This window comes from Myotis lucifugus, unplaced genomic scaffold, assembly GCF_000147115.1.
Source record: "Myotis lucifugus unplaced genomic scaffold, Myoluc2.0 scaffold_14, whole genome shotgun sequence".
Taxonomy (NCBI): domain Eukaryota; kingdom Metazoa; phylum Chordata; class Mammalia; order Chiroptera; family Vespertilionidae; genus Myotis; species Myotis lucifugus.
In genome coordinates this window covers 7,773,013-7,800,168 of record NW_005871062.1, presented here as the reverse complement: position 1 = coordinate 7,800,168, position 27,156 = coordinate 7,773,013, and the positions used below count along the sequence as shown (strand labels likewise).

At 45.0% G+C, this 27,156-nt stretch overlaps 1 protein-coding gene across 9 annotated transcripts in view; it reads left to right on the top strand.

Moving 5' to 3' along the window:
- Positions 1-27,156, top strand: part of ST6GAL1 (ST6 beta-galactoside alpha-2,6-sialyltransferase 1) — a 128,448-nt gene that overhangs the window by 23,671 nt on the left and 77,621 nt on the right. For all 9 annotated transcript variants that reach the window (XR_002828221.1, XR_002828220.1, XM_023750566.1 and 6 more), the window contains exon 2: positions 7,135-7,267. The gene's annotated coding sequence lies outside the window, so the exon portion shown is untranslated. The remainder of the gene's footprint in view (positions 1-7,134; positions 7,268-27,156) is intronic.

Below are 27,156 nucleotides of genomic sequence, written 5' to 3'. Positions count from 1 at the left end.
GCTCTTATTTTTTCCCATTTACATGATCAAATCAGGTGGGTGTGAATTTTCAAAGGATGGGATGTGTCCTGGCATTGGTGGCACGAAAGTGTATCATGTGGTTTATTTGGAGGGTGGTCATGCGACAGGAGGCCTTGGGCCAAAGGAAAAATACTTGACAGTTGGGAGCATTCAGCCCAGCAAGGGGGGCTTTGGGGGGCAAGCAGCCCAGCTGGGGGGTAATTTGGAAGCGAGCAGCCCAGTGGGGGGCGGTTGGGGGTGATCAGGCTGGCAAGGGGGGACATTTGGGGGTGATAAGGCCAGCAGGCAGAGTGGTTAGGGGTGATCAGGCAGGCAGGCAGGTGAGCTGTTAGGAGCCAGCAGTCCCAGATTTCAAGAGGGATGTCTGATGGCCGGTTTAGGCCCGATCACTGGGATGGGGCCTAAATCGGCAGTCGGACATCCCCCGAGGGATCCCAGATTGGAGAGGGTGCAGGCCAGGCTGAGGGACACCCCCCCCCCCAACCCATTCACAAATTTTGTGTACTGAGCCAGTAGTATATATATAAAAAGCCTAATAGGCAAAGTGTCCCCTCGGGAGTTCAACTGACTGGGAGTTCGATTTCTCACTATGATGTGCGCTGACCACCAGGGGCCAGAGTGGACCAAAGGAGGGCCCCGCTAGCAGCTGGGAAAGGCAGGCCCTGGCCAGCGGTGGCAGCAGCCAGGGAAGGGAGGCTCCGGCCGGTGGCCAGCAGCCACTAGGGACCCTACCAATGCACAAATTTCGTGCACTGGGCCTCTAGTTACATATAAGAATAGAAATCTGATTCTACACTAACATTAGAATCTAGAAGACAATGAAGCCATACCTTTACAATTCTGAGAAAATTATTTCCAACTGAGAATTTATATCTGGACAAATTATTAATCAAATGTGAGGGTGGAATACTGGCATTTTCAGATATGAGGAGTCTCAACTATTTTACCCCCCTCCCTCTCTATACATCCTTTCTAAGAAAACCACTGAAGACCTATTCCTCCAATGTTAGGGAATAAGCCAGTAGAAATGGATGCTCTCTTTAACAGAGAGCCACTAATTAGCTTGGGCTGGAGTAGGTGGACAGAAGGTTCCAGAATGGAGAACATTATGTTAAGTGAAATAAACCAGTCCGAGAAAGACAAGTACCATATGATTTCACTCATATGTAGAATTTAATGAACAAACTGAACTAATAAGCAAAATAGAGATAGACTCATAGATAGAGAGCAGTCAGACAGTTCTGGTGGGGCGGGGGCGGGCTGTTGGGGGAAGGTAGAGGGATTGAGCAAAAAAGAAAAAAAGAGAAAGAACTCATGGACACGCACAATAGTGCGGTGATTGTGGAGGGTGGTGGGTGGAGGTGGAAGAGGGTATAGGGGGGATAAATGGTGATGGAAAAATATAAAATAAAGAAAAAATAAATCCTAAAAAAAAGAAATAAAAAAAAAGAACGGTTGGAAAGTTGGCTGAATTAGTGATAAGTACTGACAACTAAAGAATGTACAAGAGAGAAATTATCATAACATACCACATGGCTGAGCTGCAAGCAATAATGTATCTATTCATAATAATGTAACTTCTAGTGTTGACTCAATCTAAAAAAATGTTATTGTTACTGGACAGCCCATTGAGTTGGAGGAGTAGGGCTGTCCCCTTCTTGGCTCTTGTCAATCAAGTGATTTCAGACAAGTGATAGACAGCAGCATTGAAGCAAAGCAAGCAAATTTATTAAGGAAGCAAAGCAAGCAAATTTATTAAAAATACACTTGGCATAAAGCACAAGCAGGCAACTCAGCGAGTCTGAGTGCTCTGCCTGGCAGGGTTTCAAGGGGGTTTTATACCCTTTCCAAAATTACCCTGCCCAATATCTTGGGTAGCAGACTAGGATTCAAAGTCCCCTTCTACATTGTTGTGGCTGATCTAGAATGTTTGTACTTACATCTGGTCCTCTTGTTTGGCAAGTCCTAAGTTGGCTGGCTGGCTTCTTTATTTAGTGGGTGAGGTAAACTCCTCTTTTTCTCCCGCCCTCCCTTTCCCGAACAGTTATCTATTCTACCTAACATTTCCCCCTCAAGTGATATCTGTCCTTGGGTTTAGCTGGCACAAGTGGCATTACTTGGGTCTTTGTTCTCTATTTTCCCAGGCCAGGGTGATTTAAGCGATGTATTCTCTGGTTAGGGAGGAGAGGTATAAACCATTTGCTCTCAAATGTCCTTGGTTGGGGAAGATAAGGCCTTTTGATTCACAAGCTGGCTGCAAGCTGCCCAAACTGTTTGGCCTTGTTTAATTTTCTTATCTTAGTTTCCCCTTTCCATCCACCCAGGAATTTTTCTAGCTTCTTACTATCAGCCACAGTACAGCTATATTAAAAGATGTGGGAAGTAGAAGAGGTATGTGGAATGGAGGTGAAAGAGCTAAATCCTCATTTCTGGTATAGGCAGTTAATGAATAATACTTAACATTGAAAAAAAGAGCCATATAAGCATGCTATTTAGGTACACTCAGGCAACTCTAGACATAGATAAGAGTTGACAGTTATTGCATTTGGGCAACAGAAATTAGGGGCATGAATGGGAGGGGCAGGGCCTGAAATCATGTATGTGTACTGCTTTGACTGAAAAAGGGGCTTAGTGTCTCTTCATGTATTCCGATGGGCACCACAAGTATGCACAATAGAAATGGATTGATTGCTGTAGAAAACATAGTAACAATACAAAGAAACAGCAGGAGTACGTTCCCTCCCATATTTTGCGTAAGGCCGTAGCAAAAGCACTTCCTTTTTCTGGTTCTCGGAAAATAAATTCCTATACCATTTCTCTTTTTGTCAGAACCTGTGTATTCAGTGTTCAGCTCATCTTTAATTTCAGCGCTATTGAAAGAGGTTGGCCTAGCTGCTAACACTGGCCCGAAGAAAGGCCTTTCGGAGGAAGGCTAGTGTGGGATTCTGGCTTAGTCACTTACCAGTTTTGTGTGTGAACTCCTTACTTAAGCCCTCTTTCCTCACCTGAAAATAGAGAACTCTTTTTGCCTCAGGATTGTGTGAGGAATAAGTGAATAATTTAGTACATAGAGTGCTCCCAATTTTACAATTAAAAATATAAAGGAACACTGTGGTTACCCCTTGGTCTAGGATAGGTGTCCTGTGATATGGGTTTGGGCTCCACAGATGAACCATTCACATGGGGCAAGAGTTTAGGAAGGGGAGGGCAGAAATGATCTAGGAAGTTTTCTGATTTTAGCAGAAGTTCAGACTGTTCTTTGGGTGTAGTGTCTTCTGATCTCACTGCAGAGCTCAGCAAATTTGCAGAGACCCAGATCTTGGAATGTTTCATGCACAAGAATCAATAAAAAGCTCTTAGCTAATTTAGCTTCCATCTCTAAACACAATCAGAACAACTGCTCACCTCCCAGATAATGTGGAATGATAAACCTGGTGTTAACAGGTTATCTTTAACTCCAAGGTTCCTGTGTACCTTGTGGTGATCACTCATTTAAGCCAAGAACTTGGGGCCAGAGCCCTGCTTCTGTGACAAGCTAACCCATTCTCTGATTCAAAACCTAGCCCTTTAGTAATGGCCTGCTTGGAGGATTCTTACATCAGGGGATTCTGGACCGTGAAATCACTGGGGTGTATGTTCTTGGCTCATGTTATGAACTTGTTTGGTTCTTGGAGGTCTCAGTAAATCCCAGCTCTGGTCTGTGGTCAGTGCCTCACACTCTGTACCCTGGAAGGAAACACCTGCTGGAGGCTCTAGGGAGTTAATGAGGCCAAGGCAGCCTCTCCCTTATCAGCTCTCTTCCTCCTTAGAATTATCTTCTGATGCTTCTGGGTCTGACAGGGTGGAGGAGAAAGGAGATTAGCAGAGGAGCTGTCAGGGGCCGGAAGGTGGGGCAACCGTGCCGGCAGGAGTGAGGGCAGCAGGGATAAAGCAGAAGACAGCCCCTGAACATGAGAAAAGAGGAAAGGAAAGCTTGGCTGGCTAGGCCTTGGGAAAATAGGAGTGAAACCAGATCTAGATGTCAAGCCAGTAACCCTGGTGTAACAGGGGGGAGGTCAGGAAGCAGAAGACACACAGGACACAGTGGGGTCCTGCATGAAATAGACACTATTGAAACTGCCAAGACACCCAGGGTGGCTCAGGGGCAAAGGGGATGCAAGGGGACCCTGTAATCAGGAGGAGTTAGTATCAACCACTTAATAGAAAAATCTTATAATAGAAGAATCTAGTCTCTACAGCTCTGTTATTGTTTATTTCTCATGGTTTTGCAAAGTTACACCTGCAATCTTGGACTATCCCTTCCAGTCGCCTCATCTATCAAAGCCCAGGCACAACCTTTGGAAGGAAGGTTAAGAAAAAAGGCTTTGAGTAGATACAATGGATGGGCAAAGCCCTACCACAAAACCAAGCAGTGGCTCATGGGCGAGTGCCCTGTTCTCACTCACAGCCCCGTTAGCCTTCAGTGAGTCGGAGCTAGCTGGGCCCCCAGAACTGGTCTAAACCAAGCTTTTCAGACGTTTATTGAAGTGATTCAGGGTATGCTTACACAAATAAAAAGTAGGAAGTACAGATAAGCCTCGCAGCCACTAGAAAGTCACCATGCATCTGGTTTCTCTGTGGCTGCACGGTTTCCTGTCTGCTTCACCCCAGGGCTCTGCCCTATTCTCTTCATAGGCCAACTTCCTCTGCTTCTGCAGGTCCCCACAGCCTCATCGCTTGATCTCGTGCATGGCATTCGCTTCTCTAGGGCCCTCATTTCCTTTCCTTTAAGCTTTAGGTCTGCCACCAGCTCACTGTAGTCTTTTTTCATAGTTGCAGTTTTGAAAGCCTCTGATTGGTCCAGAGCCCTTATTTATGGGTGAGTTACTTTTAAATGAAAATTCCACCCTTTGACCATCAGGAGAGGCCCAAAGAATAAGTGGGTGGGTAGTGGCAGGTTGGACAGGTAAAATGACTTGCCTATTTTAGTAATATTGGAAGTCTGCAAGCCATCTTCCAAAGAATTTAAAAAGCATCAATGGAAACCTCCCCTGCACTTCCCCTCCTCTCCCCCCCCCATTCCCTTATTAGTCTGGAGTGCTGGGTACATGGGGTGGAGTGGTAAGGGGGCTGGTCAGCTAGGAAGGAGCATGAGACTTGTCCTCAGGGTCTTTGCCAGGATCACAGGGCCACAGAAATCCATTCAGTCTGTTTTGACAGGTTACTTGGTGAATCATCCATCTCTCACTGAAAGTTTGGCCTGGATGGAGTAAAAGGAGGGAGGTGAGAGGCTGGCTAGAGAGGGGTGGAGAGTAGGGGCCTCCTTCCTATTAAGGAGGCGGGTGGGTCAGCAGCCAGTAGTCCCCACACTCCAAGAGCACCTTGCTCCTGTTCCCCGGGGAAGGCTCTTTGCTGGCAGGCTCCCAGGTGGCCACCAGCTCAGCTGTGTTTGCAGGTAGAGGTCTCTTCCTGACCTGGCTCACTCTCCCCATAGTGACTCTGGCTCCTGGTGTTTTGTTAGCATCAATTATAAACATAAGCAAAATGCTCAAATACTGCAAGCGACTCTTAATTTTTCCATCTCACCTGATGCCTTTGTAGTTTGTTCTGATCTGCCCTGAATCTTTGTACGACCTTGACATTTCCACGCCCTTAAATGGCTCACTTCAGCTTCTGTTTTATCTTACGTCAGCCCAGTTCCTACTAGCACCAGGATGACGCTTGTTTCTCTGTGTCTCAGAATCTCTTGTTCCTGGACACCGCCCTTGTGTATTGACATTCCTTCTCTGTTCCTCAGTGGATTTCTCACTTTTCCCCTCCATACCAATTCTTACTCATGTACCCCCTCCCCAAGCTTGATTGGGGGAGCTCATGTTATCATCATGGATCTTTTCTTAGACTTGGGCTGGACTGAGTGTGAGCAGGAAATATAAAAACCCAGACTCCTTGAAGCCCACACTCATTTCCACTAGAAATGTTACACATGAGAAATTCGGAAACTCTTTGATTCAGCAATTTGACTTCTAAGACTGTGTCTTATGGATATAACCATGACTTCCCTCCAGAGACTAAGTTTTACAAAGCACTATTTATAATTACCAAAAAAATGTTGGAAATGACTTAAACGTCCAGCCTTTGGGGGTGGGGTAAATTTACAGTACAGCCACATAAATTGTCTGGTTTTATTGCATCTTTGTAAAAAATCTGGATAATAAAATAAAACCAGGAAGGGTGTGTTATCTGTAGTTATCTTGGGTGGGTGGAGAAAGAATGGATAACTTTTCTTCTCTTGTCTAAATTATATTTTTTAAAATTTCTAGAATGAACATAAACTTCTTTGGCACTAAGAAGAACAATGGCTTTAAAAACAAATGTTATCCACCCAGACAGCTATAATAATATATGGGTTGAAAATTTAGGTTCTGTTAAAAATTCTCCCAAGCCCTAACTGGTTTGGCTCAGTGGATAGAGCGTCGGCCTGCAGACTGAAGGGTCCCAGGTTCGATTCCGGTCAAGGGCATGTACCTTGGTTGCGAGCACATCCTCAAGGGGGTGTGCAGGAGGCAGCTGATTGATGTTTCTCTCTCATCGATGTTTCTAACTCTCTATCCCTCTCCCCTCCTCTCTGTAAAAAATCAATAAAATATATTTAAAAAAAATTCTCCCAAAATAAATTAGAAATGGAATTTACATTTGTAACATTATAAACAATATACCATAGCTCACAGGGAAACTTGAGCAACGTCAATGTATTTGTTGATTAAAATCAGTTGTCCACCAAGCCTTATCTAAACACAAAACTTGGGGTTTACTCTTATTTTTCTTACCAATGATAGCGAGTAAGTAACATCAGGATTCAGTGACTGGAGTAGTTTGCTTTGCTTAGTCTTCAGTTCACTGTGAAATTACTCAGCTCCAGAAGCGGGAGGTCTGGGTGAATAGATGGCCGGTTTGAACCCTGGGAAGGATATTGGCCCTTTCAGGTGAGGCTGTTCTGGAAGGGGCTCTGACCTGGGAGGAGTGATCAGGGCTGGGAGTGGGAGGGGCAAGGGTGCTTGCCCTCCTACAAGTATTAGCATAATGCACTTCTGGTGCTCTCCAGGCAACTTTGCTTTGTTTGTTTCTTCTCTGCAGGCAAGGTAGAGCCCACTGTGCCACCTCGGCAACCAGCAGCCCAGAGGAAAGCAGCCATGGGTCCCAGCTGAAGTGAGCTGGCTTCCTTGACCCTGACCCAGCCCTGGTGCCACGTCTCTGTCCCAGCGCTGAGGTAAGACCCCTTGAGGACGGAGAGGGCAAAATGCCTCTGGTTGGTGGTGGTGAGTATGTGAAAGCCGTCTCCTCGAAGGCTCAGGAAAGAAGGAGTAGTTGTTCCTGGTTCAAACATCTGCTTGCACCCCAGCCCATTGGGAGGCAAGGTCATTTGGTGGCAAAAGAGGCTGTGATTTTTCAGAGCAGATCTTTTGAAATCTTAACAGGGAGTTGAATCCACCCAATTGCTGGTGAAATTTGAACTCCAAAGGTAGTAAATTTATTCTCTAGGTAAAACTGCACCTGATTCAGGTGAATGCTTAACTTAGGTGCACCTGTTCTCTTCTGCAAGGGAAGTTGAACTCCTAGGAAACTCGTTCTCTCTCTCTCTCTCTCTCTCTCTCTCTCTCTCTCTCTCTCTCTCCCTCTCTCTCTCTCCAATCGAAGGGAAACAGAGTAAGAGAAATTGTGTGTGCGAGGTTATTGCAAAACGTTCCACTAAGCTCAAGGGAAACAGAGTAAGAGAAATTGTGTGTGCGAGGTTATTGCAAAACGTTCCACTAAGCTCACTAAAAAATGTCTTTAATTACCTATATATGTTCTGATTATAAAGATAACATGTACTCATAGGACATTTGGAAAACTACTGATGTGGCGGAAACAACATGCCTGAAATCCTATTGCTGTGAACAGTCCTCCAGGTGTTTTTTATTTTATTAAGGTTACTCTTTAAGCCTCGCATGTTGACGCCTCTCACATGGAGGTAGAGAGGTGAGTCAGAAAGAACACTCAGGAGCAGGAGAACTTGTTTCTAGTCTGGAGGCTCTTGAGAGCAGATTTTTAAATATTCAGGAATTTGGCAAACTGGTTGTTAAAAGATTGTTGGCTGCTTGAAATTGGCCTTGGTGGGAAAATTTACACCGCGGACATGAGCCAGTGCTGCAAACCAGACATAAGCCAGTGCTGCAAACCAGAGCTGTTTTGTTCTGGAGATTCAGGTTACCAGAACATCTCTGGTTCCAGAGCTTGCTCTACCACCAACAGGCTGGGTGGCATGGGCAAGTCACCTCACCAGTGCCTCCCTCCTCTTCCACTCCTGTGAACAGTAGGTGCTCAATAAGCATTTGTTAAATGAATGAATGAGAGTGAGATTTCTGTTGTTATCCCATAAGACAGTTGTGAGAGTCCTATAAGAGAGTGGAAATAAAACGCATTGCATTCTGTGAGGCTCCCTCCTTATGGACAGAGAGGGTTTAGTTGATTGGTAAACCTTTGGCTTATTTTTATTTAATTTTTTTGTTAATCCTCACCCGAGCATATTTTTCCATTGATTTTTAGGGAGAGTGGAAGAGAGAGGGAAAGACAGAGAGAAACATCGATGTGAGAGAAACACATTGATTGGTTGCCTCCTGCACGAGCCCCGACCAGGGCCTGGGTTGCAGAGGAGCCTGCAACCAAGGTATGTGCCTTGATCCTCAGGTGGATGCTCTATCTACTGAGCCAAACTAGCTACAGCTGGTTTATTGATGGAGCGAAGTCGCTGGCATTTCCCCCGTTGGCTCTTGCTACTTGGGGGAATCTGTGAATTACTGACATCCTTTCATAAGGGCAGATGAAAACTCTCCATTTACTGACCAACATCTGGGGCAAATTTCCTTGCTGGAAAAATCAAGAAGTTGGTCAGAGAAGTGTGAACAGGAAGCCCCAGTGCTACCAGTTGTGAGAGCCAGGACTGAAATCAGAGCTTTTGACTCATAAGCTCTAAAGGGGGTTGGAGAGGTGGGGGTTAGAGGAGGGAGGAGGAGAAGGGGCACTTCCTGCCAAATGTGAAATTTAAACAAAAGCCTCTTTCTTCAAGGCCCTGCTGTCAGCAGATTAGAGCTAATTAAATTAGCATAATGGAGCCCCAGCTTCTGCCCTCTCCCTCTACTTTCTGAACCTCTTGGTTCCTTCTCCTCACCTCTTTCCTTAGTCCTGAAAGAGGGGATGAGAGACAGTAAGGCATCAGTTAAGCATCAGTTGACTCTGTAGAGTTGTAGTTCAGAAAATGCTAAAGGTGGAAAGGACCTTAGAGGCTATCTGGTCCTACACCCTCATTTTAAGAAGCCAGACTCCACAGCGGGTGATTTTCCTGCCTGAGGTGAAGGTCTGTGCTCCTGGGAGGCAGGGAACCAGGCGGGGAGGATGGGATGGGACACCACTCTGGAGGCCACTTGCTCACAGAGCCCTTGCATAGGACTGGTAAGGGGGAATAATGGATGGTCTCTGGGTGCCTCTATCCTTCTCAATCCCTCTCCTGCACCTGCTTCCACAGCCCCAATGCACATCATGAGGTGTCCCTCTGGAGTGCTAGAAATTAAGCCCCCTTCTTCAACAGGGGCCTGGTTTTCTAGGCCAGTGAAATCAGCTGAGAAGATCTTATTCTGAGGACCTTTAGGTATGTGTATGGGGAAGGAAAGGGTGTTTGAGCTCATGATGGCTCCAGGCACTGTGCTTTGTGTTCTGCCTGCATGATCTCATTTAATTCTGCAATGACCTAGCAAGGTAGGTATTTCTATCACCATGCGGCAGAAGTTTATATTGAGTCTTGCAGAGGTGAAGAGCCTGCCCAAGATTCCACACCTGGTAAGCAACAGAGATGTAAACTAAGCCTGTCTGTGACCTCCACAGCTCCTCAAAGTTAGTGAGCACTTTTTACAGCAAGCACTGGCCCACATGGATTGGAGTTCCCAGGCCAAGTTTCAACAGGCAGGGCCACTTTCCCTGAGGAACATCATTCTGTCTTTGAAGCTACCTGAACAGTTGCAGCTTAAAGTGCTTAGAGCTTTACAAAGGGCCACACTGTTCCTTTCAGTCTCAGTGGCTCTTCCGCATACAGTAAGATAGCATCGGAACTGGGAGCATCCAGAGGCTTTTAGAGTAGTTTCCTTATTCCTGTGATGCCCCAGGAGTGAGGTGGCATGCTGGTGGTCTCACATCCCTCAGCCAGTTAGAAGCAGGGGCTTTCTCAGCCTCTGGACTCTCAGTGCTCTCTCTAGGGAACATACTGAGGTGGATCTGTTTGGTTTTCCTCTGTATTTAGGTAAGAGATTATTCCGTTGGCAAGAGGATTTAATTCAATTCATAGATATTTACTGAAAGCATACTGTGCGCCCATCCAAATATCCCAGCCTGTTTGCGCAATAAATTCTGGCTCATCCTTTGGTATACAGGTGTGACAAGGGGAGGAGCTCCCTACATCAAGATTGTATACGACGTATACCATCCTGTAACTACTCAGCTCCAATCTTTTGTAAGAATTCTAAAGGGGGAAATTATGTCTCAAACTGCTTTGTGTGTCCCAGGGTTGCCAGACTTCTGAAAATAGCTCAGTCTGCTAACTGGGGAACAGAGCAGCCAAAGGTGGGTCAGCGTCTTTGGAAGACTCTTGCAGAGAGGTAGGGCCAAGGGAGGAGGCGGCATGGTTGAAGAAGTGAATGGGTAGGCACTGATAAGTCGGGTAGGTTTCTTTTCCAGCAGAGCTGGGGTGGTTGGGGGAGCTGAGTGTACAGTTTTGTAGGCAATCAGGAATCCTTTCCATCAGTGGCACCTGATCAACTTCCGGAAAAAAATCTCCAATCAGTAGGGCACTCAGAATGTGAATCAGGGTTGAAAGGGTTCTTTGGAAAGCTTGTTGGTTGGCCTCCACATCTTACATTTGAGGAAATGGAGGCCCAGAAAGGGGAATGATCTTGTCTATGACACAAGTGAAACTGGAGTCTATTCTTCTGAATGCCCGGTCAGGGTCCTTCACACCAAATCCTCTGACTGCATAGGGAGGAATGTTCTAGGAAGCAGCTATAGCCTGCTTTCTGCTTCAGCTTGTCTGGCCCAATCCCTGTGATGGGTTGGGTTTGGTTGTTAGAGGAATTTGTGGCCAATTGCAACCCAGTATGGAGAAGATGTCCTCTCAATAATGCCAGGGATCCTTGGCTTCTCAGTGATGCCAGCCCTTCACCCTCCTTTCAGATTCTTCCTAGACTAGGACTTGCTTAGGCCAGGGGACTGTCACCTATGGCTTCATGCTGGGAATTCACCACTGTGGGAAGGCATCACAATACAGAGAAAAGTGCCCCGGCATTGGAGACCTTTGACCTGGTTTTGAGCTGGCTTGACCATAGCTATAAGACTCCCTGGCCTTTCTGACCTGATCTGTACAATGGGATGAATAATAACTACCTAGAGTGAAGATTAATAATTACTTATGTAATGTTTTCTCGCAAATTAGATGACCATTAAATGGTACTCATTTTTTTTTTCTTCATATATCTCTACTGAAGTATAATCAACAAAAACCTATGGGTGTTTAAATTGCACAACTTGATGAGTTTTGACATTTGTATATACTAATGAAATTCTCCCCCAATCAAATTAATGAATATAACCACTACCCCCCAAAGTTTTCTCCATCACCTTATCCTTGCCTCCTGCCCCTCTCCATGTCCTTGCCTCCCATGCCCAGGCTATTACTAATCTGCTTTCTATTACTGTCGGTTACTTTGCATTTTCTAGCATAATATATGTATGCACTCTACTTACATCAGTATAATTCTACTGGTATTCATTCATGTTGTGTATATCAATAGTTCATTCCTTTGTTTCTGAATTGTATCCCGTTGTATGGAAATACCACAATTTGTTTATCCATTCACCTATTCACAGACATGTGGGTTGCTCTCAGTTTTTTGGCTGTTGAAATAAAGCCACTATAAGCATGTGTGAAAATATTTTTGTGAGAACATATGCATTCTGCTCTCTTGGGTAAAAAAATGAGTAAAATGGCTGGATCATATAGTAGGGTATGTTTAATTTTTTAAGAAGCTGCCAAACTGTTTTCTAGAGAGGTTGTACCATTTTAACTCCCACCAGCAGTGCATGAATGACCCATGTGTTCCACTTTCTTGCCAACACTTGACATAGTCAAGTCTTTTTAAGTTTAGCTATTTAACAGGTATGTGGTTCTCTTTTTGTGGTTTTATTTGCATTTCCCTACAGATTAATTATGTTTATTACATTTTTATATAATATTTTTATTTGCCATTTGCATAGTTCCTTTGGTAAAATGTCTGTTCAGATCTTCTGTCCATTAAAAAAAATGGGTTATTTGTTTTCTTACAATTGAGTTATGAGTTCTTTATATATTCTACAGACTAGTAGTGCTTTATTGGGAGATGCTTGTGAATATATTTTCCAATTCTGTAGCTTGCATGTGGCGGGTTAGAGTTAGGGTCACAATTCAGTTGAACAAGTGCTATGCATAGGAAGTGCGAAGGAAGGTCAGTAATCTTGAGTGAAGCCAGGGAAGCATCTTAGAGGAGAAGGTGTGTGAGTTGGGTCTTAAAGGAAATTATAAACTAGCTAGATGGGGGAAGGACATCTAGGTAGAAGTTTGTATGTGCAAAGGCATGGAGATACAGAATGTCAGGTGCATGCAAAATTGTAAATAATATGATTGGAGCACTGGGATTTGGGAGTAGAAAGGTGAGGACTAGAATCACAGTAGCCCTACTTATTGGCTGTGCACCTCCTTAAAATTTTATTTATTTATTTGGAAACAGTTATAGATTTACAGAAAGTTGTAAAGATACTACAGAGGTGCCTGGTGCATCCTTTATTTCATTTCTTCCTGTGATTTCATCTTACATAATTATAGTACAATATCAAAACCAGGAATCTGAAATTGGTACAATGTGTGTATGGCTCTCTATGTCATTTTCTCGAATGGGTAGATGAGTGTTGCTATCACTGCAATCAATATAGACTGTTCCATCACCTCAAACAACTCCCTCATGCCACCCCTTCATTGTCACACTGGCCTAGCCCCTCCCCTACTTTTCATTTGTATGATTTTGTCATTTTGAGAATGTTCTATAAATAGAATTATACACTATGCAATCTTCTGAGACTAGCTTGTTTTCACTCATCATAATGCATTTCATCCAGGTCCATCCAGGTAATTGAGAATATTAAGTTTGCTCCTTTCATTGCTGAGAAGTATTTCATGGTACGGATGAACCACCATTCCACTATTGACCATTGAAAGACATTTTGGTTATTTTCAGTTTTTGACTATTACCAATAAAGCTGCTATAAACAATCATGTGCATGTTTTGTGTAGACATAAATTTTTGTTTTTCCAGGATAAATATCCAGGAATGCAATTGCTGAGTTGTATAAGTATATTGCTAATTTTTAAAGACACTGCCAAACTCTTTCTACAGTGGCTGTATCATTTCACATTTCCACCAGCAACGTAAGAGAGATTTACTCTCTCCACCTCCTTACCAGCATTTGGTGTTGTGATATATATATATATATATTCCTCACCCAAGGAATGAGGATATTTTTTGCATTAATTTTTAGAGAGTGGAAGGGAGGGGAATGGGGAGAGAGAGAGAAGAGAGAGAGAAACATAGTTAGTTGTAAGAGAGACACATCAATTGGTTGCATGTGCCCTAACCAGGGCAGGGTTTGAACCTGCAACCCAGGTACATGCCCTTGACTGGGAATCAAACCCAAGACCCTCCAGGGTGCAGGCCGACACTCAAATCACTGAGCAATACCAGCCAGGGTGATGTGCTGTTATATTTTTTAGTTCTAATAGGTGGGCAGTGGTATCTCATTATGGTCTTAATTTGCATTTCTCTAATGACTAGTTGTGTGGCTCTTACTCTTCCTGTCACTCAGGTCTGGCTGTGTGACTTTAGACCTCAGTCTGTACTTTTTAAATGTGAGAAGCAAGAGGAAATTCTTTCTTCTTCATTGTTTGAGTGGTCCCAGGAAAGTGATATTTTATAGAAATGTATATACATATACATATACATATATATATATATATACACTAGAGGCCCGGTGCACTGGTGGGGGAGGGGGTGTCCCTCAGCCCCACTTGTGCCCTCTCACAGTCTGGGACCCCTCGGGAGATAACCACCTGCTGGCTTAGGCCCGCTCCCCGGGTGGCAGATGGCAGGCCTGATCTCTCAGTGCCTGCCCCGCCTCCGCAGGTCACGCACATGGCAGGGCCGATCCGGGGGTTGGGGCACCGCCCTGGGTCAGGTCGCACACGGGACGCCCGGACGGGCCGGTGGATCGCTGCTGCCCTGCCCGGCCGCCCCGGGTAAGGTTGCACACGGGACGCCCAGGCGGGCTGGCCGATCACTGCTGCACCGCCCAGCTGCCCCGGGTCGGGTCGCACATGGACGCCCGCCGCCCTGGGTCGCAGATAGCAGGCCCGGATGGCGGCAGGGAAGGCGGGATGGTACTGTCCCACACCACTGTCCCGGGTCGTAAATAGCAGGCCCAGATGGCAGCGGGGCAGGCGGGATGGTGCTGTCCCGCCCTGTCTGCAGTATGCAAATTAGCCACCATCTTTGTTGGCAGTTAATTTGCATATCACGCTGATTAGCCCATGGGAAGTGTAGCGAAGGTATGGTCAATTACCATGTTTGTCTATTATTAGATAGGATGTATACTGAGTGTCCAGATTATTATGACCATCTGAGGTTTGTAGGCAAATTAGCTATGATTTCACACTAAAGTTGCTAGAGGGCCAGACCATTATAAATAGGGAAGCAGGTTGTTTACCATGACAGTACAAGTGATTTTTTACTGAAGATATGGGTAAACAATGTGATTTAACAGCCTTTGAACGTGGGATATATTTGAACGTGAGTAGCCAGATTATTATGATCACCTGACGTTTGTAGGCAAATTAGCCATACACTGCATCATATGGGATATGGAAGCCAAAGTCCTGTTTGAACACCTTTGCTGTCCACAGTTACCAAGATAAAATGTCTCCAATTTGCAAGGAAGACAAGGATTGGACAGTCGAGCATTGGAAAAAAGTCATGTGGTCCAATGAATCAAGTTTCCAGTTGCATCATGCAGATGGAAGAGTGAGAATTTGGCGGAAACAGCATGAAAGCATGCACCCCACATGCATGAGTACAACCCTTCAAGCTGGTGGGGGCAGTGTTATGGTTTGGGGCATGTTTTCCTGGCATGATTTGGGCCCTTTAATTCATGTGGAACAATGTCTGAATAGCACAACATACCTAAGTATCGTTGCTGATCAAGTTCATCCTATCATGTTGATGGCATATCCCAATGGAGATGGCTTCTTCCAACAAGACAATGACCATGCCACGGTGCTCGCATTGTGCAGGAGTGGTTTCAAGAACATGAGGGAGACTTTACCTTGCTTAACACATTGTTTGTGGGTAGTTTTTATAGCCCGCGCTCTACTACCAGTCAACTTAAACGTATAACTAAAATGTATAAATACGTTTCCCGCTTTCAATGCGTTAAGTGGCCCCCACAATCACCAGATCTCAATCCAATTGAGCATTTGTGGGACGAAGTTAAAAGAGCCATCAGGCAGCTGGTTCCACAACCATCAAATCTCACAGAACTGAACAGTGCTATTCATCAGGCATAGTGTCAGATTCCTTGCATCACCTTTCAACATCTCATGGAGTCAATGCCAAGAAGAATCGCTGCAGTATTGAAGGCAAAAGGTGGCCCAATGAAGTATTGATGGTGTGGTTATAGTAATCTGGCCACTCATAATAATATATATTCCACGTTCAAAGGCTGTTTAATTGCATTGTTTACCCATACCTTCAGTAAAAAATCACTTGTACTGTTGTGGTAAACAACCTGCTTCCCTATTTATAATGGTCTAGCCCTCTGGCAACTTCAGCATGAAATCATAGCTAATTTGCCTACAAATGTCAGGTGGTCATAATCTGGACACTCAGTATATATATATATATTTATATATATATATATTTCCCCATAGGTGAACCAACAACCTGTGCTGATTTTGTAATGTCCTGTGGGGTAAGTTCTCTCCACCAAGCCCTTCCTGATTCAGTGTTTCAACATCACAACCTTATGGCTGAGGTGAAGAACCGCTAGAGTTGACCCAGGATGATTATTTTCTCAGTGTCGAGGGAAGCTGCCATGACCGCAGGCCCTTTTTACACTTAGCATCTCCTGTTATCTCCACTTATAGATTGAGAGGCCCCTCTAATGCTGGAAAAAATAACAATGATAGCTAGCAATTACACTTATGTGCCAGGTACAAAGTGCTTTCTACATAGTAACTCATTTAATTCCCCCCACAATCCTGAGTTAAGTACTATTATCTCCAATTTGTGAAAAAAAAAGGAGAAAACTGAGGTACAGAGATGTCTCATAGCTAGTAATTGCTGAGTAAGTTGGGATTTGAACTCAGATGGTCTGACACTCAAATCTACCCTTTTAGTCCTTATGCTGTGATACCTCTGTGCTAGGGCAGATGGAACCTCGTGTGGCGTGCACCCTGCTATGGGAACCGGAAGGGCCTCAGACTCCCCACTGAGGAGCATATGAGAGGAAGGGGAAGGCTCACCATGGGTTCTCTGGGGCATTAGCATGTTGTGATGTTGAGATTGGAACTGGAATAGGTGGGAAGTGCTTTTCTAGGGGAATGGGCTGCTTCTTGGAGGCCTGCACTGGGCATGGGCTGTCCAGGTGTGAGTGGGGCTCTGGATCTGAAGACACAGTTCTGTTCCCTGAGCCTGGTGTGCACTCAGGACGGGCTCACACACAATGTGGGAAGAGACGAGGAGGAGGATGTAGCAGCCTTGACCTTGGGGGACAGCACATGCCTGCACTGGTCCTCAGACTCTCAACCATCTGCCTGTACAGCAGCAGTAGTGACCTTTACCTTGCATGATTCTAGGGGGACTGAGACTAAGCTCAGAGCCTGGCCCTACAAAGCTGTGCCTTCTTTTTTATTGCTTGTTTTTGAGTGTGCACATGATTCAGTCAGCTTATTACTCAACCAACACACTGCACCATCAGGGTGGTTTTGATTATTATACAGATTTTTGTATTGTATTGTATTTTGTTCTATTCTATTCTATCTTTAAAAAGTTTTTATTGTGGTAAAATAGACCTAGCATAAAATTTACAATTTTAACCATTTAAAAAATATTTTTATTTATTTCAGAGAAAAAGGGAGAGGGAGGGAGGGAGAGAGAGAGAGAGAGAAACATCAATGAAGAGAGAGAGTCATTGATTGGCTGCCGAGCCCATAACCCGGGCATGTGCCCTTGACTGGAATTGAACCTGGAACCCTTCAGTCCGCAGGCCGACGCTCTATCCACTGAGCCAAACCAGCTAGGGCCCAACTTAACCATTTTTAAGTGTACTGTTTAGTAGTGTTAAATATATGTTTTCCAATGATCTGAACATTTTTCATCTTGCAAAATGGAAACTGTTTTCACTAACAGTTTCCGTTTTGCCACTTTACTCCGATCCTTGCAATCACCATTCTACTTTCATTATTATTTTTAACCCTCATCTGAGGATATGCTTTTATTGATTTTTAGAGAGAACAGAAGAGAGAGAGAGATGGATCAGCTGCCTCCTGTATGTGCCCCAACTGGGGATTGAACCCTTATCCTAGGTTTGTGCCGTGACCGGTGCTGCTGGACCTGAAACCTTTTGGTGTACAGGATGATGCTCCAACCAGCTGAACCACCTGGCCAGGGCTCATTATACAGATTTTAAAAAACAATTTTATATTCCATGACATTAATTTGCTTTAAGTGTAAATTAAGTTTTTTGTTTGATTGTTTTTTAGTAAATTTACCGACTGTGCAACCATCAGCGCAACTAGGTTTTAGAACATTTCCATTATTGATGGGGTCATCCTTACATGGAGAAGGCAAGAAAATTACTTCTCATGAAAAAAGTTCCATAATTATTTTTTCTGGAATTACTTATCTGCTACCGGCAGGAGGATCTCATTAATTTAATTCACTTAGTATTTACTGAGAGCCTGCTGGCGCCCACAGCTGGGCTAGGTGCAGAAGGAAATAAAGCGATAACCAGGTGGAGATGGCTGCTTCCCTGCAGCTGACAAACTTCCTAATGTAACACATTTGGGTGTCTGGGTCTCCTGGCAGCTGCTGTGCAGGTATTTGTTTTTTACCCTGTAGCTCTTAACTGAGGACCAGGCTAGGGCCTTGTTTTTGCAATAGAGGCATACCTTGTTTCAGTGTACTTTGCTTTATTGCATGTCACAGATGTGTTTTTTACAAATTGAAACATTCGCTCTCTTGTTGTGGTCTGGAACTGAACCTTCAATATCGCTGAGGTATGCCTAAATTGGTAATGCACTGACATTATTGGCTGAGCAGAAAGGGAAGTGTACTCTCCAACATCTGTGAACAGCTCTAGGCTTTGGCAAGCCTGGATGCAGACCAGGGAAGAGAAGAAAGTGGGTATGCTGTTAAAGGTACAAAGATTCAATAGATACCGTTGGAGTGAGGGTGCACTGAGGGAAGAAAGAGCTCGAGCAAAAGCAGGACAGCAGGCCAGGGCAGATGCAGGGAGTGGGGGTGCAGTAGGTGAAATATAGTTTAGGGGCACATTTGCATGTGGTGGGTGTTGCTTGGAGGCGTGGGGGTGAGGAGGGAGCGCAGTCTTGTGTGCTAGACTGAGAAATTTGGACTTAGCGGAGCAAACATAGAAGACACCATTTTAAGTCTCCCAGGAAGGGCATGATTATTCAGAGCTGGACTTGGGAGAGGAGTTTTGCAGTGAGGGAAGCAGGCATGGCTTAAGAGGGTACCATGAGGGTGCAAATATTAGGTGACATGGACCTGACTTGGGCAGGAGCGGTGGGGAAAAGAAAGAAGTGTGTGGGAGAGAAGATTCTGCCAGGTGAGGGGAGAAAATCTCTGTTCTGACCACTTCTCCTGGGGTCTATACCTGCCTTGCCCACCTGCCTGTTGCACTTCAACCAACCCCTCAAACTCAGCCTGTCAAAAGCCAGACTCAATTGCCCCTCTTCCCCCATGCTTTTCTCTTACCTGGCATGCTTTTCTCTCCCCTCCATTTCTCTCTTTATTCCACTCCTCTTGCCAGGAGGAAAGAGGAGCCAGAAAGAAGCCAAGCACTCAACACTGTCCCCATGGAAGGCAGTGCCATGGAGGGCTGGTGGGAAATTTCCAGAGAGGGTGGCAGGCAGTGCCAAATGCCAAAGAGGTGAGTGAGGATGGGCACTGAAGAAGGGCTAGGGACTCAGGGCTGGTACTAGCATGAGGCCAGGTGTCTCGGGTGCAACATTTTAGGAGGCCCTCACAGTTGGGTGCCAACGCATATTTGCACAATCCTGAGAGTGAGGGCCTCCTTAATTTTGCACCGTAGGTACCTTCCTTGCCTTAGTCTAGTCTTGGACTATGTGTCTGGAGAGAACTGGTAATTGGGAGGGGATGCTGGTGACCTTGGGGAAAGCATTAGATTGCAAAGGGCTAAGGACCAACTGTGGAACTGTTTCTTCAGTAGAAGCCCCCAAGCTTCCTGAAGCTGCATGGGGGCATACTTGTCTCTCTCCTTACCCTGAGATAGCCTCTTAGGATTTCCACAGACTATCTAGGGTTTCTGGAGTACAGTTAGAAGACCACTGATCCAATTCAACCCCCCAGCTTACCACAGAGAATTCTGAGACCCATAGAAGTATGTGACTTGTTCAAGGTCACACAGGAAGGTGTGACTTTAGAGGTCTTTCCTTTCCTATGATGTATTATCTTCAATTGTTTTACATTCTCTTTTTGTTTCCCCCCCATCTTTTTTCCCCCTCACCATAAGAATTAGAAACAGCCCTGGCCGGTTTTGCTCAGTGGATAGAGCATTGTCCTGCGGACTGAAGGGTCCCAGGTTCCATTCTGGTCAAGGGCATGTACCTTGGTTGTGGGCACATCCCCAGTAGGGGGTGTGCAGGAGGCAGCTGATGGATGTTTCTCTCTCATCGATGTTTCTAACTCTCTATCCCTTTCCCTTCCTCTCTGTAAAAATCAATAAAATATATTTAAAAAAAAAGAATTAGAAACAGAGTTGATACTTCAAGTCTGATCTGTATTCGAAGACCAATTCTCGAATTCTGAGAAGTCAATTTACGGAATGCTACCTACATTACTGTAGAGGATTTTACATAGATTATTTCAGTTATTTCTTATGGGAACCTTTCAAAGTACATGCCATTAACCCATTTTTTCTGATGAAGAGACTGAGGCTCAGAGAGAACAAATGACTTGTTTAGGTTTGCCCAGTTACTAACTGGTGCTGCTGGATCTGAAACACGTGTTCTCCCTCTATACCCCATGTTTGCTCAATCTTTCATATTGATTGGGTGCCATCGTGCCAGGCACTATATTTTGTGCTGATACAGTGTAAGCAAAGGAGACTAAAATCCTGCTGAGACCTACCCCATGTCTGTGAGGGGGATGGGCTTGCTCTTCATAGGTCTCTGGGCTGCCTGTGGTGGCTGCTGTGTTCTTTTGCTTGTTGATGAGGTGAAACCCATAGCCCAGTTCACTCCTCAGCCACCAAGTCACATGGACTCCTTTCTGTCTGCCCTGGTTCTGAACCTTTTCACTGAAATACTCTGTAGGCAATACAGAAGTTTATGATGCAAGACGTATGCCCCCACTTCCCCTCAAGCAGGTTTGATTCAGTTCCACAATTTAGCCCTGATAAAGTCAAGTATTTTGGCCTCCTCTGCCCCCAGCCCCAGTGAGAATTTGGACCCAGTGTTTTCACTTGTCACTTTAGACTGTTTGCCAGAGTTTGCGGAAAAAGGCCTGGATTATTAATGCTCTTGCCGGGAACAGCTGCGCCTTGCCAGGTTGTCATATGAGCCCTCTGAAAAGCCCTGAGCTGCAAGGCCCACACGCTCCCGGCTCACTGGCTCAGGTGGGAAATGTGATCCTATCCTACAAAAACTGCAAACAGCCCAGGAGGGCTGAAGGCAGTTTGGGAGGGGTTGATCAGGGTCTCACCAGGAATTCCCAACAGCGAAGTGAGCATCCTGGGAGGCTGATTCCATCCTGGTGCTTCAGGGGGTCCTGCAATTTTCGAAGGTCTTTCTAGTCTGCCGGCCCCCTGCCCCAAAGATAATAAGTTTAGTAATATTTAGAGATCCACTACTCCTTACACTAGGTGCTATGCTGGCCACTTGAAATACATTACAGACATACCTCAGATATTTCGGGTTCAGTTCTAGACCACGACAATAAAGTGAGTCTCCCAGTAAAACAAAGAGCAATAAAATGAAGAATGTCTATAGTTTAATTTTCAGAACAAGGTAAACAAGGCTTGTTACCTTGACTTAATGGATGAGTAAACAGCCTCTGAGAGATTAAGTGAATTACCAAGGTCATGAAGGTAGAAAAGGGTGGAGGTGGGCTTTGAACCCAGGTCAATCGCATGCTCCTTTCAGGACATTGTAAGCCACCAGACAGAATAATATTTTCCTTGCTCACCTTCAGGTTATCCCTGCATCTGTCCTAACTCCTCTGTCTCTCATCTTTACTTCTTCCCAATACTCTGCAAACCTGCTCTGGAGCCTGGTATTCCAGTGAGGACTTGACTAGAGTTCAAAATCCACCAGGCCAGATGGTGAGGTGGATGGTAGTGCTACAGGCCAACCCAGGGATGAAGAAAGATGGTCTCTCACACCTTCTCCTCTATCTCTGGCTCCACTTCACCTCTTCCTGCTCCATCAAAGCTCCTTTTTAGCACCAGGAGCTCAACACTGAGTTTAGAGCAGTGGTTCTCAACCTTCCTAATGCCGCGACCCTTTAATATAGTTCCTCATGTTGTGGTGACCCCCAATTTCATTGTTACAAATTGAACATAATTAAAGCATAGTGATTAATCACAAAAACAATATGTAATTATATATGTGTTTTCCGATGGTCTTAGGCGACCCCTGTGAAAGGGTTGTTCGACCCCCACGACCCACAGGTTGAGAACTGCTGGTTTAGAGACAATCATCTAATAATGTCACTGGTTTGCTTAGAAAACCTCCACCAGTCCCAGTTTCTTTCAGGATAAACTTGGACAAGAAACAATTCTGGACCAGACAATTCTGCTGAACCTCATTTCCTATCACTACAGCTCTTATACCCTCACTCCTTAAAGCTTCTCACCATGCCCTGAGTACAATGGACCCACTTTCCATGACTGAGCCTTTGAACTACTTTCTGTTGCACATGCCTTTTTCTGCCTGTCAAACTTTTGTTTATTCTTCCAAATCCAGGATGAACATTGTTTCTGACTTCTTCTAGCAGAGTTGATGCCACCTAGCCCTTAGTTCTTAATGCCTTACGTGGACTTCCATCCACCAATTTATGGGTCTTTCTCTTCTTCTAAGGCCTCAGGAGCAGGGATTGGGCACTATTTATTTTTGTAACACCTGTACTTGGGGCATATTTGTGTGAACAAACGAATGGGGGCTCATTAATAAAACTATGCACCAAGGTATGAATCACAGGTGATCTCCCTTTAACTGAAATGCAATGTTGAGGGACTTCAGAGAAGGAGAGGTGATAGGCTATGGCTGTGGTGGTATTGATTGTTTTACAGCACTGTGCTGACGGCATTATTGCAAATGAGCCGAGAGAGAGAGAGAGAGAGAGAGAGAGAGAGAGAGAGAGAGAGAGAGATGACTGAAATGGTAATGCAATGCCTTAAAGCTGGGGAATGAAGCATGGCCTGCCCTACCCTCCAAGTCAGCTTCTCAAACTTTGTCCCTGCCCTGCCTTCCAGGAGAGGAACTCCTTAGGGCATAGCTGGATGCACACCTGTAGAAAGAGTGGGAATTGTGGATGATCCCAAAAGGAAGAGGAGGAGTAGAAGCAGAAACAGGAGAAAGTCCAAGGCCAACTTTCTTTCCTTACTGTGGTGCTGGGGGCATCTTGCTGGCCAGAGCTGCTGCCTGATGGCTGCTCCTGAGGATGCAATATGAGCTGGGTCCAAGCATGAATTTGGAGCCAGGACCTGGATATGTAGGTCATTCTGCACTACTGGGCCTCCTGCCCACTTAATTATTTCTTCCCCTGGTATCAGCACTCAGGCCTGGAGATAGTCAGATCTGAGTTTAAATCCTGTTCTCAAGCATTTTAATTGCTAATTGTGTAGCACCGAGCAAAAATAATAGGGATGCTATTTTTCTAGGGTCATCAGGATCAGTGATGATGACCGTATTGACAGGGCTTGTGCTATGTGGCTTATGGCATCTTATTTATTTCTCTATAGGTAGATGCTGTTATTATGAATTTAATAGAAGTTAAATAAGCTGCCCAAGGTCACATATTGAATAAATGATGGTCCTAAGTATGCTACATTGGGTCCACTATGCCACCAGTTCTCCAATTTGCCTGATCCTAAGAATCACCTGAGGCTTGTTGAAAGAGCAATTGCCAGGCTCAGCCTCAGGTTCTGATTCAGCCTGGTTGGGGTAGGGCCTGGGGAGCAGAAGATGTAAAAGTTACCTAGAATAATAGTAAAATCTGACAAGTTCAGAAAACACTATATTCTGCTTTTTCTGTCTGTAAGTTGTGGCTCATGTTTGGCCCTCAGTAAATATTAGCAGTGAGTATCTATACTAATAAAAGGTAATATGCTAATTAGACTGAATAGTCCGGACATCTTCTGGACGACCTTCCGAACGTCCTTTCTGACAAAGCTGGGGCCCGTGCGAAGCCGCCCGTGGTCCTGGGCACCTGCGCCTGCAGCCGGCCCGGGTGAAGTTGGCCCGGGTCCCGGGTGGCTGCGGCTGGCCAGAGGGAGGGAAGCCCGGGTCCCAGGTGCCTGTGGCTGGCTGGAAGAGGGAAGCCTGGGTCCCAGGTGTGGGGGCCGAGGCAGAGGTGGTTAGGGTGATCAGGCCGGCAGGGGAGCAGTTAGGGGCGATCAGGTGGGCAGGCAGGTGAGTGGTTAGGAGCCAGTGGTCCCAGATTGCCGGTTGGACATCCCCCAAGGGGTCCTGGATTGGAGAGTTCCCCCCACTCCCCTGTGCATGAATTTCGTGCACCAGGCCTCTAGTTGTAATATAATTTTATTGAAAGGATATTTTATCATGCAAGATTTTTATCTTTTAAAAGTACATTAGTCTTGAATTAGATCTTAAGGGTAGAAGTCAGGGGAAGTAGATTCTGGATCAGTAAATTTACATTCTAAAACTAAACTCAAAACTATTTGCAAATGGAGTGAGTTGCCTTCAAAGGCCCCTGTCAATTGTGGTCAAGTAGTCAGTGACACCACATATGGGGTATGCTGGTCCAGAGGTCAGTTCTTTAAAGCCCAGTGCCTGACTATGCATGCATGACTTGAGGAGGACTTTGATGCATTAAGGTTCTAGTGGAAGTGGAGTTGAGCCACTATGCAAAGTAAGGAAGGGACTGATGGTGGGCAGATATCTTTCTATCTCTTATCCATATTTCTGGGTCTTCTTCCTCTTTCCTTAATGTCCACCCTGTGAGCATATAAATTATAGAACATAGTCAGGGAATATTGTCCTATCAGAGCTTAAAGAAAGGCTTGACCCTTACTTTGTTTCATTGACCTTCTGTTTGCAACTTTAGCTTTATGACAAAACTCAGTGAGCTTTCTTATAGACTAAGAGCAATCTATAAGGCTTTGCTAAAAGCTGATGTGACTACTGAATTGCTGGTTGCAGGTTCAATTCCTGGCCCTGGTTGGGGCACATGCATGGGAGGCAACCAATCAATATGTTTCTCTCACATTGATGTCTCTCTCTCTCCCCCTTTCTCTCTCTTCCTCTCCTTCCATCCCTTCCACTCTCTCAAAAAATCAATGGAAAAAATATCAAGAAAAAAAAAAAAAGGAAACCTGCCTTAAGCCAGTCCTTCAGATCCTCCTCTTCCCATTCTCCGCCTCTCTGCTTTGTTTCCCTTAGCATTAGCATCTTCTGAGATACTAAATAATTTACTGATTTCATGTGTGTTTCTTGGTCTTCCTCTGCTAGAATATAAAGCTCTAAGGGCAGTGATCTTCATTTAGTTTTTTCGCTGTTGTATCCTAAGCACTAAGATTTATGCTAGTGGTTACATTAAAAGGAGTACACGTAAAGTTTCTGTATAGATGGCCAGTTAAAAAAGATATGATGTGGAGTCTGGGGGAGATGCCAGAGGGGGCTGGCCACATTCTGTGTGTTATGGGGTACAGAGTGAGTGGAGCCCTGGCTGAGGCTGAACTCCCTGGGCATGGGTATTGCAGGGCTGGGAGGAAGCTGGTTACAGAGGAGGCTGATGGGAAGGGGAAGGGATCTGGAAGGGTGCCTCTCAGGTTTTAGGGAGAGCGCTTGAAGAAGGAGAACTGAGAGTCTTTATTGAGATTTTTAAATTAGAAATGTAATTGCAGTGAACTGATGTGGGCTGACTTCACTTGTTTGAGGAACAAATAGAAAATGGGGAATTCAAGGGACACTGTCATAAGGAAGGAGACACTAGGTTGTTGTTTGAGGAAGCGATTTGTTTGAGGGTTTTTTTTTAGCTGTTAAAAAATGATAGTTTAGGTGTGTGTGGGGGGGTTGAGGTGGGGAAGTGACACAGTAAAGAGAACATTTGTTTTCCTCTAGAGCCGTGGTCGGCAAACCGCGGCTTGCGAGCCACATGCGGCTCTTTGGCCCCTTGAGTGCGGGTCTTCCACAAAATACTGCCACACTCAAGGGGCCAAAGAGCCACATGTGGCTCGCGAGCTGCAGTTTGCCGAGCCACAAGTTTGCTGAGCCACAAGTTTGCCGACCACTGCTCTAGAGAGTAGAGTTAGAACCAGCAGGTGGAAGCTAAGGGGCCTGAGGAGGAGTTCTGTCTGATATAAGTAAACAGTTTTCATAATGAATATGGGCTGCCTTGGAAGAAGAAATGATCATTATTACAGGTGTGAGAAGAGATGGTGGCTGGCCATTTTCTGTTACTATTGAGTGAAGAATTCATTCATTAGGTGGCAGGTTGGCCACTTGACTGTCCACTAAGGTCTTTTCTAACTGATGGTGTGCTGCTAGGCCTCAGAGAATGCTTAGACCGCACAGGACGCGGACAAGGGAACCCGGATAACAATGTTGGTGGTCTGATGGGATGGGGCAGTGTAGAAGGTTTGGGCTTTGGATGCAGAACTAATGATTGAAATCTTCTTGGCCTTACTTTAATGTCATTGATAGGTTCTGTGACTTTAAGAGAAATGATATATAATGAAACCAATTTTATCATAGGCTAATTGATGTAAACAAGAGTTAAGTTCCTATGGCATCTCAGCAACGTTATAATGTTATTTGAGAACCTGTTGTATTTGATTTTCTCTGCAATCAAAAAAAGTTAGAATCTCAAAGTGCCCACCAGGTATCACTTATTAAAATAGCATAACTATAGGGCACTTGAATTTGAGTATCTTTACCCACAGGATCTCAGGGATCTTTGGGATCTACTGATGTCCTTCCAGCACTGTTCCAGCCATTCAAATCCTATCAGGGTCCGGGTCCGGGTCCGGGTCCAACCCTATTTCTTCACAGGAAGCCTTTTCTTACCTACTCTTATCTGTGGGCGTGGCCTTGTCTGTGCAGCAGGCATAGGCTCTAGAGTTAGACAGGTTGGATTGAAATCCTAGCTCTAGTGTGGCCTGCTGGACAGGTGTTCCTCTATTGGGACGTTTGGTCGATTTGCATATTACACTTTTATTATTATAGATAGACTATTTAAAAATATATTTTTATTTCAGAGAGGAAGGGAGAGGGAGAGTTGGAAACATCAATGATAAGAGAGAATCATTGATTGGCTGCCTTCTGCACCCTCCGCCCCCCCCCCATAAATATCTTTCAGCAATGTAAACCTGGTACATGAACCATGATCAAAAACAAAAAGCTTCCACAACTAATACTCTCGGCCAGTGGCCCTCATGCCTTCCGAATGCCGCGTTCCTTTTTTACAGATCCTCCTGTTGGAGAGAGCCCCATTTTCACTGTTACCAATTGGATATCATTTATCTATATCGATTTTTCACAAAAACATTATG